This window comes from Synchiropus splendidus, chromosome 1, assembly GCF_027744825.2.
Source record: "Synchiropus splendidus isolate RoL2022-P1 chromosome 1, RoL_Sspl_1.0, whole genome shotgun sequence".
NCBI lineage: Eukaryota > Metazoa > Chordata > Actinopteri > Syngnathiformes > Callionymidae > Synchiropus > Synchiropus splendidus.
The window spans coordinates 68929846-68945071 of NC_071334.1; the positions used below are offsets into that span (position 1 = coordinate 68929846).

General features: G+C 44.3%; 1 protein-coding gene across 1 annotated transcript in view; it reads right to left on the reverse strand.

Annotated features, from left to right (window-relative positions):
* mzt2b (mitotic spindle organizing protein 2B) overlaps positions 1–15226 on the reverse strand; it is a 39024-nt gene that overhangs the window by 13566 nt on the left and 10232 nt on the right. The gene's annotated exons all lie outside the window — the stretch shown is intronic.

A 15226-nucleotide genomic window follows, 5' to 3' on the forward strand; every position in this document is an offset into this window, starting at 1 on the left:
CCTCTCTTTCTTTTCACCTCTTTGTGTTCATCAGTCTATTTTTTAATCCCTGGCGGATTTGGCTTTGTGAGTCGTCTGTCGGCTGGTTTTATTCACGCCTTTTCATTTGAGAGTTTTGCTTGTTGTGTGATATGACTTTGTGTGTTTAAGTTTTTAAAAGAGGGGTCTCATTATGTCTATATCTGTTGGGATGTTTAGATGGGTCTCTTGTAATAATGCGGCGATCATTTGTTCAAAATAAAAGATCAAATGTTCAATTCCATGCGAGTGCCCCCTGTGGCTCACAAGAGAAAAAGATTTGAAAAAAAAAAAGAATTTCTCAGAAAAGCATGATACATTGACATTATATGTCTGATATTAATATATTATTATATTAATATTAGGAAAATGTTATATGTAATTCAATACAAAAGAATTATATATATTATATATTTGAAAACTTAATTATATAAAAAATAAAATAAACAATATACTTTTCACAATATTTATAGTATATACTATTATGATCCAATTTTTATTAATACGAAATCCTGTTGAGTAAATTGTGTTTGAAAAAAAAAACTTCTGAACTTTAGAATTTTAATGACAAATAATTTTTGTCGGAAAATATCGATACATCCAAATTTCAAATGTCAAAATTTTTGTTTGTTTATTTTGTGTAATTTATTTATGTCAGATGGAACATTCAAATTCTAACTTTTAAAGTGTATTATCTTCCAAAAAACTGGTTTATTGTCGTTTTTTGAGATATTGAGATTTGAGATATTGTCACACCATATTCTTTCATTTTAATTTTTAGAATGTATTTGCTATAGAAGAAGATGTTAATAAAATAGATACACCATAAGTATAATGATCAACAAAGGATGAAGACACAACTAATCCCAGTAAAGACGTGTTCGGGGCCAAAGTTCATTTGCGCAGCCGAGTGCTCAGTCACCTGTGGTTAGAGGGATGCTTGTATGTTGCGGCTCATAAGCTTATTTCAACAGAGAACCTGTCGTCACTGCTCCGTAAGCGACTCTGTTACTGTCGGCAGGTTTTCGGCAGGTTTGGCTGAAGGTAATGGCGGAGGAGTCTCCTTGATGGGATCGCGACATCGGCGTCAGCATATTCACTGGCTCAGTCCTTGAGTGACTAAATGCTCCATTTGTGTTGGGCTCAAAAGGTCCAACGCGCTCTGGCGTGTTCCTGTAAAGGAAACCGGCCGGGGAGCGGGAAGACAAAAGCAGGACACTCGTCAAAGTTTCAGAACCGGGATGAACACCCTGGCTGAAAACACTCGAGTCGATTCATTCCTCATTGTCTCGCTGACTTCACCACAGGCGAAGGTTTTTCCTCGCCTCTTTTCAAACCCTCCTGCTTCTAATCAAACATAATTTACTCACTATCTCAACCTCGCCTCAGCCGCGCTTGCTCACCCTCACCCCTTCTCCCGTAGCCCCGAGCCCGGGCCTGTTGCCACGGCAACCGGCATCTCATTTCTAAAGTGTCAGTTTGCATTATTGTCTTCACGCTTTCCAGCAATACCCTCACTCCCTCTATATCTCGCTCCTCGTCCGCCTCAAAAATACAGCACGAAAACACTTCCAAGAGTTCAGTTGTTATTCTGGTCACGGCTGAGCCATGGAACCGAGTCTATACTGGAAAACCTCTGGAATTGTCAAGGAAGTGCTTTTTTTAGGCTCTCAACCGCGTGATCGTCACATCTTTCTGTAGAGGTCATGTCACGAAACTGGCCAAAGCAGACTACATGAACCAGGACCGACGACAGGAACAAGTTGGAGACAAAAAAAAAAAAAACGGTGTCAGAAAGAACAGACTGAGAAGAACAAGTACAGAGTGGAAAATTAGTCTTGGGGGGAAAAAAAAAGACAAGAAAATGAAGAAATTATTAAGCCATGAACATGTCCAAAGAAAAGACAAGAGAAGAAATAAACTGCAGCACCACTTAATAAAAAAATCCCCAAATTTGGTTGACAAAAAATAGACCAGAAAAGTGAAGAAAAAACTGACCAGTCTGAAGTTAGAAAAAAAAAAAAAACTTGGAGGAAAGCTGACCAAAGAAAAGCAGTAAAAGGCCAAGAAAATAGAAAATAAGGACATGGAAAAAACACATATCAACCTGAACACAATAGAAAATTAAAAGAAGGAAAAATCGCCCCAAAAATGAATTTCAAAGAAAAAAAAAGTTAGTATGTGAAGTAAAAAATGAAGACCAAAAGGTATCACAACTCAAGAGGTAGCAAATAAGGATCTTCGCGTAAAAGTACAGATCAAAGTTGAAGAAAAAGACTGAAGAAATAACCACTCTGAAAAGGTTTGACAGAGAGAAGCATCCAGCAGGGAAAGAAAAGTACACCTGCAGTAGCTTGTGGCAGACATGAGGTTCTGCCGACGACTGTACTGAACATTTCAACACGTTTCTCGGTTCCACAAGTACATTAAAGCCTGGCGGGTCCCAAACATGACATTCGCGGGTCGGTGAGACGCGACCTGGGTCGTCGATAATCTCCAAACCAACCGGATTAAACTGGATTCCTTCACTGCAGCGCTCAGATGACGGCGTCTGTGAGCGGGATTTATGGAGGAATGCAGCAGAGGAATATGAATCAATAACAAACTGCGTCTGCCGTAGATGATGATGCATCGTCTCGGCGGTCCTGATCTCACTGGAGATAGAAATCACATTTACTAATGACTCCAGACCTTTTTATGATCGCTGTGAGTTATTGCACTATTTAGTCTTTAGGTTTTTGCCTGTTAAATAGCCTGACGGCGTTAATCGTCAGACGCCTGTTTGCAGTTGTCATGGTTATAGTCTCCGTGGCTGACTGAGGAGTGAAGCTTGGTGGGACAGTGGTGTCGAGAAGCTCAGGTGAAGACAGCAGGTGTGAGCTGTAACGCTGTGATGTGGCATGTTCATGAGGATGAAGGAGGGACGCGCCGGAGGTCTGGAGACACAGGAGTCAGAGTCAGATGAGTCAGAGACGAAGACACCGAGGTCATCATTGGGAGCGACAAGAAAGGACAAGATCAGAAATGGGTGTATGAGAGGGACACTGGGAGAATATCGGAGACAGAGTGAGGAGGAAGGAACCGATGAGGGAGATGACAACACTGTGATGAGATGAAGACAGGTCCCTCCTGGGAAAAGAAGACTGTTGATCATCTTTGAGGATGTGAGGAAGTGCTCGGCTATACATTCACCGGCCATCACACCAGTTTCTCGAATAAACAAGGACTCGCTGGCTACCTGGATGCACCTCTCCGATCTGAGAAGCACGAAGCTAACCGTTTCACAGCATGACGTCAGGTCCGACTGGATCTGTGCGCTGAGTGGGCGGTCTGTTTATTATATTTAGAGAGCATGCTGCTATATTTTTCTGCATTGGTTGGGCGTAGATCGTGTATCATCTTTTAATTTGCTATCCCTGGAGGATATATCGGTGAACAGATATACCAATGTAAGGAGGCACAGAAGCGTGTGATCAGTGACGGTGACAAGGTTTGAAAAGGAGGGGTACATTTTTGTACATAAAGGGAGCATATGTGGGCCTTAATCCAGATCAAATGATATTTAATATATATAGATCAGTGGTTCTTAACCTTGTTGGAGGCACCGAACCCCACCAGTTTCATATGCTCATTCACCGAACCCTTCTTTAGTAAAAAATAAAATATGATACACTAACTGCAGACTAGACTGAGGGGTGGACCTCTGCGGCGGAGGCTCCACCGAACCCCTGAGACAGACTCACCGAACCCCGAGGGTTTGATCGAACCCATGTTAAGAACCACTGATATAGATATATATATTGAGGCTCAGCCTGAATGTGATGGATGTCTGATGTGACCACCAAATGCCACAAGTGTGACAGCAGTTCTTGCAGCTATTGTTTATAACTCTCTTCACGACAGTAAACACAACTTGCGTTCACGTGTTGACACTCCATCGTCCTCAAAAACATGCAACCTCACACCGCTCCAACTCGCGTCGGCACCATTCACACATCCCGCCTTCACCTGAGCGCGGTTTCCTCCCATGAGGCTGAATTCTCTCCCGCACTCACACACATCGTCGACGGCATCACTTCACAGTCTTCTCAGCTCCTAATGAGAGAACGATCACAGGTAATGTTCACCTCAAGACCTTCACAAACACTCCACTTTGGAGTAGTATTCCGCCGACTGGGTGCTCATTTTGCACGGCGAGGCTTATGAGCTCTGGTGATACTTACACATGACGCACCGCATTATTGCGCTGCAAATGATGTGGCGGGCATTTTTATGGCAAGTTTCTGCGATCGCATCTCGACAGCTTGAGACAAGTAGGGAGGAAAGGTGGCAACAGTTCTGACTGAAAAAAAGCGTGTATAGCCGATGCATCCACCAGAGACTCTGCGTAGAGTGAGCGCCTCATCTGCCGAAGCAGTGTCTCATTATTAGCGCCTTCATGTTTAACTGGCCCATTGACTGAGGCAGACGTTAAAGCAAACACATCCCCCCTCACTCTGATGAAAGTGGCCCACAGCAGAATTCAACAAATGGATGTATGAATAATAGAAATAACTGAGGAGAACCAGCGAAGTACAATGGACTCAGGATCACACAGATGAATGGATAAAGGCTCGGCCCACGGAGTCTCTCAGGACCTGGAAGGTTAATATTTGAGGGACGGATGGCCCATAAATATGAGCTGAGGGACTTTTAATTAAATAAGCACTTCTTAAATATTCTCCTGGGCCCGCTGCTTTTGTTTAAACATGATTGATTGACTACTATCTCTCCAGGCAGGACCATTAGTTTCGCCACTGCCCCGCTTCACCCTCCGTCCCACCCCACCTTCGCTCTATTTTTCCAGCCCTGCCAACATCTCTCCTCCTTTTCTCTCTCAATTACCCAGCCTCCCGTGCATCTGCTCTCCTTTTCTCCTCCTGTCAGGGACTCGCTCTCTGGAGGCCCATATTTCTCCAAACTCATGACAAGGTAATGAGGCTCAGCCAGAGCCGGCCGCACCCTGGAGCAACGCCAGGAGGTGGAGCAGCGGGTCGACCCTCGCCTGGGCTCGCCACCTCCGGCTCGGTGTCAGCCGTCGTCTTGAGGCATTCCCCGTTCTCTTCACATTTTTACCTCCTAAATAACATGGGGGCGACGCTACAGCTGGCTCCACTCTGGAGAGGTAGTGCTTCAGACGCGGAGAGAGAGATGGATCTTTGACACAGATCTTGGCAAGCATTCACTTTAATCAGCAACCCACTGATGCCCATCAACACCACAAGTACCAGCAACACTGTGCACAATCTCTCCTGAAGACTCCTTAAACGGCCATCCAGAAAAGGTCATTCAACACCGCCTTTGCTACAGCCTTGAATGGTTCCAGCACCAGGTCCAAGGTTTGGTACCGCTCATGGAGCAAACTGCAGCACCAAGTCCAGGGTGCAATCCCACATCTGATACCATTCATAGCAGTGCGAGCTCTACCACACTCGCACGATCACAAGGCACACTCAGACTTAAGGAGCGTGGCTACCACCTTTGCTACGAAGGCTAGCGCTCCTTCGTCGTGCCCTTCAACAATCCTTCAAGGACTGGTACAGCTCTCAAACACCCTTGTCCTCGATCATGTTTTTGTCTGTGACGACTCATTTTCCCAGCATGCTGCAAATACGATACACACCATTATCCAACCCCATCGTGACAACACTGGCAGCCAGCAGAGCTGTAATGTAAGAGAGATGATGTGTTGCCTTAAATGGCTGCGACACCAAACCATCCTCACTCTCACGGTGTATTATGTTGATGTTGTTGGGAAGAGCACGTTTACATCCCATGTTGAGGCCGAAGTCAGCCTTACGCGTTGTTGACCCCAATGGTTCAATGGAGTAAAAACATTATCCTTCTTGAGGAGCATTCCACGTCGAACAAGAGGCGTACGAGGGGTAGGAGCTTAAGGCCATTTTAGGGGGCTTTAAATATCACCTGACAAAATGCTAAGTGTAAAATGAAAGGAGCGCCACCCCATGGTTTACCTAAGCCCAACCTCTGCCTTCTTTAATGTGACGCGTTGCCCAGTGCGTCAGGATAAGACATGGGAGGCGAAACATGTGCCTCAATTGAAAGCCAGGCCATCAACATGCAGCATTGAAGGCTGCCTTTGGTGTCAACAAGGGACATCAACATATTACGCCCTATGAGTGAGGATGCGTAGAAATTGGAACTACGACGGTAAAGCTTTCAGTGTCCTTGGAAGCAAGCCTGCTACACCTGACACCACTTGTCACAGAGACCTAAAACACCTCCACTCAGACCACCATGCCAAACAGACAACTTGTATCTATGATGCAGTCATTGCACCTTGGTTCTGAAGTTCACCACCTTCTGCTAGTGACAGGAACATCTGCTTTTGTTTACGTCCTTTCAGCGCCTTGATCAGTCCATTCTTCAGTCCAGTCTTCATCACATTGGCCCTCAATAGGTACCTTTTGTCAGTTGACTTTGGCCCTTCACTCAAATGCAGTTGCTGAACTACCGGTATCCTCTTTTAATCCTACATCCAACACCATTTGGGGCCATAATCTTAAACCATAGCACAAGAAAATTGATGCTCACAGAAGGGCCTTTCGGCTACAGTGCATATCCTCCACTTGGACAATTTTTAAAATTTAGAATAGCAGAGTACCTACGAATCTGTGACAAAAATGGGTGTATTTTTTATGTCCCGCAGCACGGATTAGGATCAATTGATTACACACCAGGTATTGATGCGATGTGTGATGTATAGCTATTGAAAAGATAGAGCGGGTAGCGCGGATGTAAAAGATATGTGGTGCAGTCCCTTCGATGGATGTTCAGATGGAGTCATGTTCTGAAGGAAAAAAGAACAGTTTCGTCACAACTTGGCTCAAATTTAGACCAAACAGTCGTGAGCTCAGCTTCGGTACAACACTACTCATAAACAGCAACGTGTCCAAACAACCCAGTGACCATCAGGCGGCTCATAAAATCAACATGAAGAGTTCCTGCATTCGCCGCCGCTCCCTCCTCCACAGCTGCACCGCAGCGGTCAAGCTCGACTGATTTCTAGCTGGGAGATGGGGGTCGACGGGGAGCGTGGCGCCGGTGTGGGCAGCTGAGCCGCCGACACACAAAGAAAGAAGCTCGACTGAAGTCACAAGGTATTCAAGGAACTCTGCGGACATTCGCTTCTAGTCGAGCGAAGGTTCACCTTGTCAAAGGAACGTATCTATAGGCGACAGTGAAGGCATCAGTGGAGTTTTTGTTCAGATCCCTCGATGCAATTTTCGTGCCTCTCCGGTGAATCGAGAACCCAGACACGTCCCAGTATCCGTCACCTTGAGCTGGAGAATGAGTTTCTATGGAATTTGGCGCCTTTGTATGTGAAAAGTGTAACGCAAATACAAGGACCGGAGCCGCGAGCAGACATGAATCATATTAATTAGAAATCATACACAGAAGAGGAACAATTAAAAAAAAAAGCAGTGTTTGTGCAGAAGGCGTAATTAATAAATCGGACGCCCCAGCAGTCTTAATGCGTACGACGGAAGAAAAATCATCTGGATGGAGGAATGCAGACGCCTCCGTTTTTCAATCGGAGCTTTGGCGGCAACAACAGATAAGAAAAATGCAATGTAAAATACAACAAATAAAGAAAACAAAAGGCATGTGTAGAATGAATTCCAATAATCAGGAAACAACTGGCAGGAGTTTTCACACACTGGAGAAGAGATTCATGAAATTCTTGGAAGACACTTTTAGATTTCTTATTAAAAAAAAAAAGAAGAGAAAAAACTCTGCTCATATATATATATATATATATATATATATATATATATATAATTTCAATAATGCTTTTATGAATTATCTACTAAAATATAACGTCACCTGAACATATACTGAAGCGTGGAGAAATTAAAATTTAAAAGCAACATGCCGCCTGCAAATACGCACAGTTTTACACATTTATTTTGCCTTGTCCCAAAACAACAACCGATGGTACGAAAGCTTGTTCATCAAACCTGCAAAGGATCGAGGAGTGGATGACGCATCGCACTGGCTAAGTGGCAGCAATGACGGACTTTGTGGAGAGAGTTTTAAACCCCAGTGAGCTACTGCCTTCAAAGTTCCTTCAAAGACTCGTCTCGGATCAGATTTTGATGTTCGTCAGAACCTGGAGCCGCTGAAGTGAATACTACCATTTTGATTTTAATAATCATTTCAGCCCAAAATGCCTGATTTTGCAGCAGATTCTTTTTGCTGGTTCAGAACGCAGTTGTTTACTTGCTGACCGGCTCAGAGCAGAGGGAACACATCACACACACCTCACTGCACTGACTTGCTGATGCTTTTAGGATCCAGTTGAAACTGTATTGTCTGTTTTTATACGTCTTCGTGGGTTGGCCCCTTGCATCTCTCCGAGCTGCTACATTCGCACGACTCAGAAGGCATCGTCCCAGCTCCTCCTAAGCTGCCCCAGGACCAACCTCAAGACCTGAGGCGATAGAGCTGCTTCTGTATCTGAGCTGCACAATCACTAGAGCTCTTTAAATCCAAGCTTTGCATGGGTTTTAATAAAAGCCTGAGCATCCTTTCTCCTGTTTTTATTGTATTGTGTTTTTACCATTCTGTGTCTTTAATATATTTTTTGTTATCTGAGGCGTATAAAAAAAATGCTTATTTCAGTCCTGTTTTTTATTGTGGCATGTCAGAACTCGCTGTGTAAATGTGCTATAAAAATAAAATTGACCTTGACCATGACCTTAATCGTGGTGAAAGTTGTAATCATTTATGGCTCTGGAACGACATGATACAAAATAAGGACCTTTGCAAATGAGCACAACTAATTGTATTTGCAGTGGAAACTAACACGCAAGTTTGCGAGGCTGACAACCAGTTTTTAGCCTAAAAAACGCTTTTTTTTTCACTTAAACAGACATACAAACATGAATGAAAAAATCATGCACAAACTAAATTTAAAAAATTATGCTAGAATATGTATGTTTTACTGTGATGTTCCTCCTTCTACTTTATTTGTACTTAAGTTGCTGTGAAATATTCAAACTAAGAGAATCAGTGAGCCCAGGTGCAGTCTGCTGAAGGATTACTCGCGTTGGGAACTCTGCTAATGAAGTATAGGTTGTCATGATACAGTACATTTTCGTCCATTTGAAACTAAAGTCCAGACCTTGTCATCTTTACAATTATTCTTTTGCAATCAAAGCATAAAGTTAAACACAAAGTAAATAAACTACATTCATACTCTACATGGAATACAATGGTATTAGAGGTGATATTGTCATTTTAAAAATGACAAAAAAATGGACTCAATACAACTCAATTGTTCAGGCTCATTTCGAATGAAGTCATGATTGAATCGCGTTGTCCTTGACGTTGACTGATTTGAAATGAACAATTTCAGACCCTGCTTATTCATCTGCCATGAAGACGACACTGAAAGTGTTGCCATAAACTGTTCTTTGTTTTGTACTCAGTTTACTCTCAATAGTCAGTCAAAAACAATGACCGATACTTTTTTTGTACATGACATTGTAAATCTAAAATGCTGAGGTCAAACAGGAAGTCACAGTCATGCTCTTCCTCTTTGGAGGACAAGTCAAACTCCAGGCCTCGAGGCAAAAGCCAGGTCATTTCACACCCATGAGAGATTGAAATGCACAGCAAGTCGCGGTGCCACAACTGGTTGATGCAAACGTCTTCGCAGCGGTAACAAGCATGAGGAAGAGAAATCTGTCTGCGGCCACAGCAACAAAGCGGTGATCGGAAACAGCCAAAGCATCGTAGCATCCTATCATAGCAGACCTCGCTTTTTACGGCGGTACGTCTGCATTGTGTGTGTATTTAATGTGAAGGCATGTTGGACGTCAGGAGGACGATGACAAAGCTGAGCGGAAAACAGCTGTCAATCAATCTGACATGTCACCATCCACAGGAGATCAATGACATCTCCAAGTACAAATGTGGACAACAGCACCTCTTGATGCATTTTGCATTCCAACTGGCCAAACTGACACTGAGGTATTATTCAAAGATTTGTCTGTCCACCTCAAACCTGTCTAGGTTTATAACAAATATGACATTCAGGCCCACCATCTCAAGATCTTGCAAGACTTGCATTTGATTGGTCGACGCGGCACGTTATCGGTGGGATGTGTGAGGCTGTTGGCAAAATGTGGCCCTCAAGATGCAGGAGGGGACCGTGCCCCTGGACCACACTAGAGGGCTTGTGCCTGGTTTCTCATGTATAGAGTTTATATTAGTTTATATTATATTTATAGAGTTAGTTTTGGAATAGCTGGTCCACTGCTGAATTTCCAAACTGCACATCCTATACTGCAGTGTTTTACAACACCGTTCAAGCCGCAGAACACTTCCTTCATTGAAAAAAGCCCGAGGCTCACCATCAATGGTGCCTCAGCCAAAGAGCAGCTTCGTTGAAAGTCCTGAAGAAAATCCCTTTTAATTTGTGAAAAGTTGTAGCTACTTATACGCTACTATTTTGGCATGTTGTTTGCAGAAACAAATTCCAGGAAATGTGTTTCCAGGAAGGGGTGGGCAATATGACATCATGATTTATTTATAAATAACCTGTTTCGATTTTTTTATTTTGCATGATGTTATTCTAGTTTGGTGAATTTCCAGTCAGATCTTAAACATCTTTGCCTCAGCTTGCTTCACAACAATAATGATTCTGTCTCTCTTCCCATTTGACAGTGCAGTTATTTGGTTCTGCATTAAGTTTAAACCACAAAACAAACCTCGACAGTCTACAAGTGAAGGTGTGTGGTCACATTAGAACAACTGCAAGTGGCGCAGCTGACCGACTTCTTCGCTGCGAGTGTGGGGGAAGAGGAGCATTGTGCGCAACACTGCGCGCTGCGAGTGATGTACGAGGAGCGTCGGCATACATCTATAGCAGAGGTGGGCAGTTAAATTTCCTAAAGGGCCACATTATAAACTGTGACAGTAGTGAGGGGCCATCATGCCAAAAGGAAGGCGGCGATGACTAAGAAACATGACGGGACAAAAAAAATCTTACGTAACAAAGAACGAACCATTCAATGGAAGCAAAGATATTAAGAAGTGCAAATATGGCATGAAACCTATAAAAATATTGCATTTATTAGGCAATTATGCAATTTAAGTTGAATATAAATAATGAAACTAGAGCAAAAATATCTATGAAATATTAAAAGGAAATTAGAATATATATTTTCAATTTTCTTTTCATGTATTTTGAGGAACAAAAAATACTCACTAAAATGGCAGATGAAAAGAAATTTAAGTCCTGAACATGTTATAATCATTCTTGAAATAGTAATGCTAAGAAAGAAACAAGACAAAAAAATAGTCCAAAAAATGACTACTTATCAGTTGTATAGTTTTAGTCCGACCTCATGAGGGCCGCAAAAACACAGGAAAAGGGCCGCATATGGCCCCCGGGCCGCACTTTGCCCAGGTCTGATCTATAGTGTACAGAAAGAAAGTGACTGAATCCCTGTGATCTCCTCTCATCAGGTTCGAATTGTTCATTATTTAATGTCGTCATATCGTCTCCATCACTGGACACATAAGATGAAACTGGATCATATCCCACGGCACACCGGTTGGAAAACACTGCTCTACTGCACATGCTACTTATGTTTTTGTCAGTATTTTCTGTACATATAATGCGTTTTTACGTCCAATGTTGTGAGTGGTGGAGGAATACCAAGGCGTTCCCTGGTCGACTGAGAGATAGCGTGTCCCGGGTCTGTCCCAGGGCCTCCTCCCACTTGCACACCTCACTAGGAAGGAACTGTCTGGACCACTTCTTCTTGTTTTAATACTCATTTAAAATCATCAGTCCAGATCAGCGGTAGATCCATGTTTTTCCGATCTCATGCATGATGAAACTACGAGAGGATCAGAGGACGGCGACCGTCGCAAAGAACGAGGAAGTGAAGTGGAAACTCATTAGCACTTATTGATCATGTGACCAGTTTTGTTTACAAAACAGAGGAAGAGAGATTGACGTGGAGTGTGGGACACAGCGACACTCCAGAGAGGTGGTGGCGCGACGGCGGGGGCGGGAGGCGAGCGAGGGGACGGAGAGACGGACTGAGGTGCAGGTAGGCTTCAGGTGAAGAGAGGGGTGCGTGTGCCAGATAGAGAAGTGTGAGAGAGTATAGGGGGGCATATTAAAAATGCAGCAGGGGGGAGCGGGCCGGGGATTCACAGTAATTAGATGACAAAACGGCGCCGGGCTGGAGATGAGAGAGAGGGGTCACACACAATGCCACTGCCGCCGGGTAATTTGTAAGTGTCAATCACCAGCCTGCCAGGGGAGAAGCCAGGATGGGAGGAGGGTGGGGGGGTGTCGAGGAAGGGGAGGGATTGAGACAATATATGAGGGGTGCTGGCGGGCTACAGGCGGGAAGAACATTTTTGACAAAATGGAAAGTCAGAAGTGAACATGTAAAGATGAAGAACATGGAGAGGGAACAAAGAGTTGGGGGGGGTGTAGTCAAGGTGCTGGTGGGGGGGCAGACTGGGGGTGGAGGGTACAAGACCTCAGAGCAGGCTCTGAAATGATGTGCTCAAAATAGAGCGTCACATCAGATCAATGTCTTTAACTTGAACTTAGTGATTTGGAAAGTTGTCTGTACTTCCCTACCTTCTGCTAGTGCTAATCTCATCTGGGTTTGCTTCAGTTTTTTTATATCCTGGTTGTGTGTGGTTATGTTCTACTGAAGCTGTTTATCTGCCTATTTATTTTGGTGTTGTTGTTCTGTTTGTACGATGTGTTTGCTGCTCAGTAAGTTGAACTTTCTGCTTTTGGTTGTTTTGGTTTTCTCCTCTAGTTTGTTTTGTTTACCGATGTCTGGTGTCTGTTTGTAAAAGAACAGAAGTTTAAAAAGCAAACTTAAAGCATAAAACACATGCTCGAGCTACAAATACACTGAGCATACACAACACAGGCTCAGACCACAAAACTACAAAATACAAGACCAAATACTTGCACCAGAAGACACACAACTCGAAGTACAATGTACACAGACTTGCAATACAAGATACGCAACTGAAACTACAACACACACGTCCGACTTGTAAGAAGGCTCCCGTTTCTGCAAACACAGATAAGAAAAAAAAGAAAAGTAACAGGAGCATAAGTGTGTGTAAATATCACATAAGCGCACAAACAAGCAGCCTCAGGTTTGACAGACAGGTGAGTTGCGGTGTGTGTGTGTGCCCTTTCATTCTTTTCAGACAGCACACAATGGCGGTAGTCATTGGCATCTTTCCAGCGTAAGACGCCAACACAATGGGCCTGTGCCAGAGCAGCATGATGGGCTGCGCACACACACACACACACACACACACAACCAGGGGTGCACACATACATGAACCCAGCGCGGAAAAGCGTGCAGCGAAAGTGTCGATAATCTTTCTTTACACATGCAAAACACTGCGGCTGCAATTGTGTCTGCGAGTCAGGCCATTGACACAACATGACATAACACTGCTGACTTATAATGAAGCCCTGGGCAAGTGACGGGGTAGTGGCAGGGGGAGGGGGAGGCGGCGGCACTGTACATGCCGTACATATATCCATGTAATGACATGTGGGTAGCCAAAACTTCAGTGAAGTCTCTTGGAAGAGTGGAGGAGTCTCACTGGGATGAGCTCAGCCAGAGAACACTCTTGGGTCCTTGGGTCTCAGCATATCTGACGACCACCGGTAAGAGGCAAACTCCAATGGAAAGCTATGTCTTCTGGCTCAGCTCTTCCCTCACCAGGACAGACCTGGTAGTCCTCATGACTGAAGATGCTGTAGCCACGCATGCGTCCAACCCCAGCCTTCCCTCACATGTGAACAGGAGCACAAGATCCTCTGTCACCTGGGAAGGATCTCTTCTCCAACCTATACTGGACATTCATCTGGATAGTATCATCAATGGTGCCTCCTGTTGTCATCCATAGAAGACCTGAGGGTAGAACCTAAAGTAGAGATTACATTCTGATATGAGAATATCTGGGATTACATGGTGAGGGGCTCGGTCTCCCAGAAACAATTCACCTCAGAGTGACTTGGGATATTTCAGATGGTGTCGGACTCATTTGAATGTACCACTGGTGGGAGTTCTTCAGACAGACTAAGAACCAGATTCAGAACCTGAATGTGTTTACTGCTGTTCCGAAGCATCCACCCAAGGCATGAAGATGCCACCTGGGCGCCGCCTGTCAGGGCTGAGGAGGAGACCAATGGGTTGACCCAGGACCAGGTTGAGAGATTATATCTCTTCACTGGTGTGGGAGCATCTTGGTGAGGTGGAAGTCGCCGCCGATCGTCTGGTGACTTTACCCAGACTCTGATAGAAGAGGAAGAAAGGCATTTCTTCCAGCAAGCGTGCCGAATGTGGGGGTTTTGAAATCTCACCAACTTGGTTACAGGTGCTCTTGATCATAAAGCAGAGTTGTTAATTTCATGGAAGCCTGGAGAGTAGAGCGCTCTCCGCCTGCGCCTTCATTAGGAGGAATTGGGAAACATGTGACTCACACATGCACACAAACACCTTTGCCTGCAGGCTAATTAAAGATGATTAAAATCCTGATTCTGATCTTGTGACAATTAGCAGCTCTGGATCTGCGAGAGCTCCTCGGGAAGACTTTCACACAAACTCCATCCGGAATAACAAGATACTTAGAGAAGACCACTTTTGTTGGCAACTCCATCTGGATTTGGCTCTTGATATTCTTGTTTACACGTTTTGTCAGTCAGGCTGTTTCTGGACGCTCGGCTTTTTCTTCCACGTCCCATTCGTTTCTCGTGAGGATTGGCAGCGGCCCTGCGACACCTATGTGAAGCAGCCAGGATGAGGTTCAAGTCCACTATGTCTGAGGCTATGGTACTCAGTTGGGAAGGGGTGGGATGTTCTGTCCCAGCTGGAGATGACGTCCTTCCCCTGGTGGATGATTTTAGGTGTATGTATCAGGGGTCATGGTGAAGGAAGAGCTGGACCATGAGACAAACCTCTCTTGTAGGTGGTGGACCTCTCCACTCATGTGTGGACACCAGCATTATAAGAAAAAAAAAACAAAAAAACAGGACCAATGGCAGTTGTGGTGACATCTCCTGGTCAGTTCCCTTGTAAGATGCAACTGGGAAGAGAGCTCCTCTGTAATCCACCAGAGCAGTTAGAGGAGG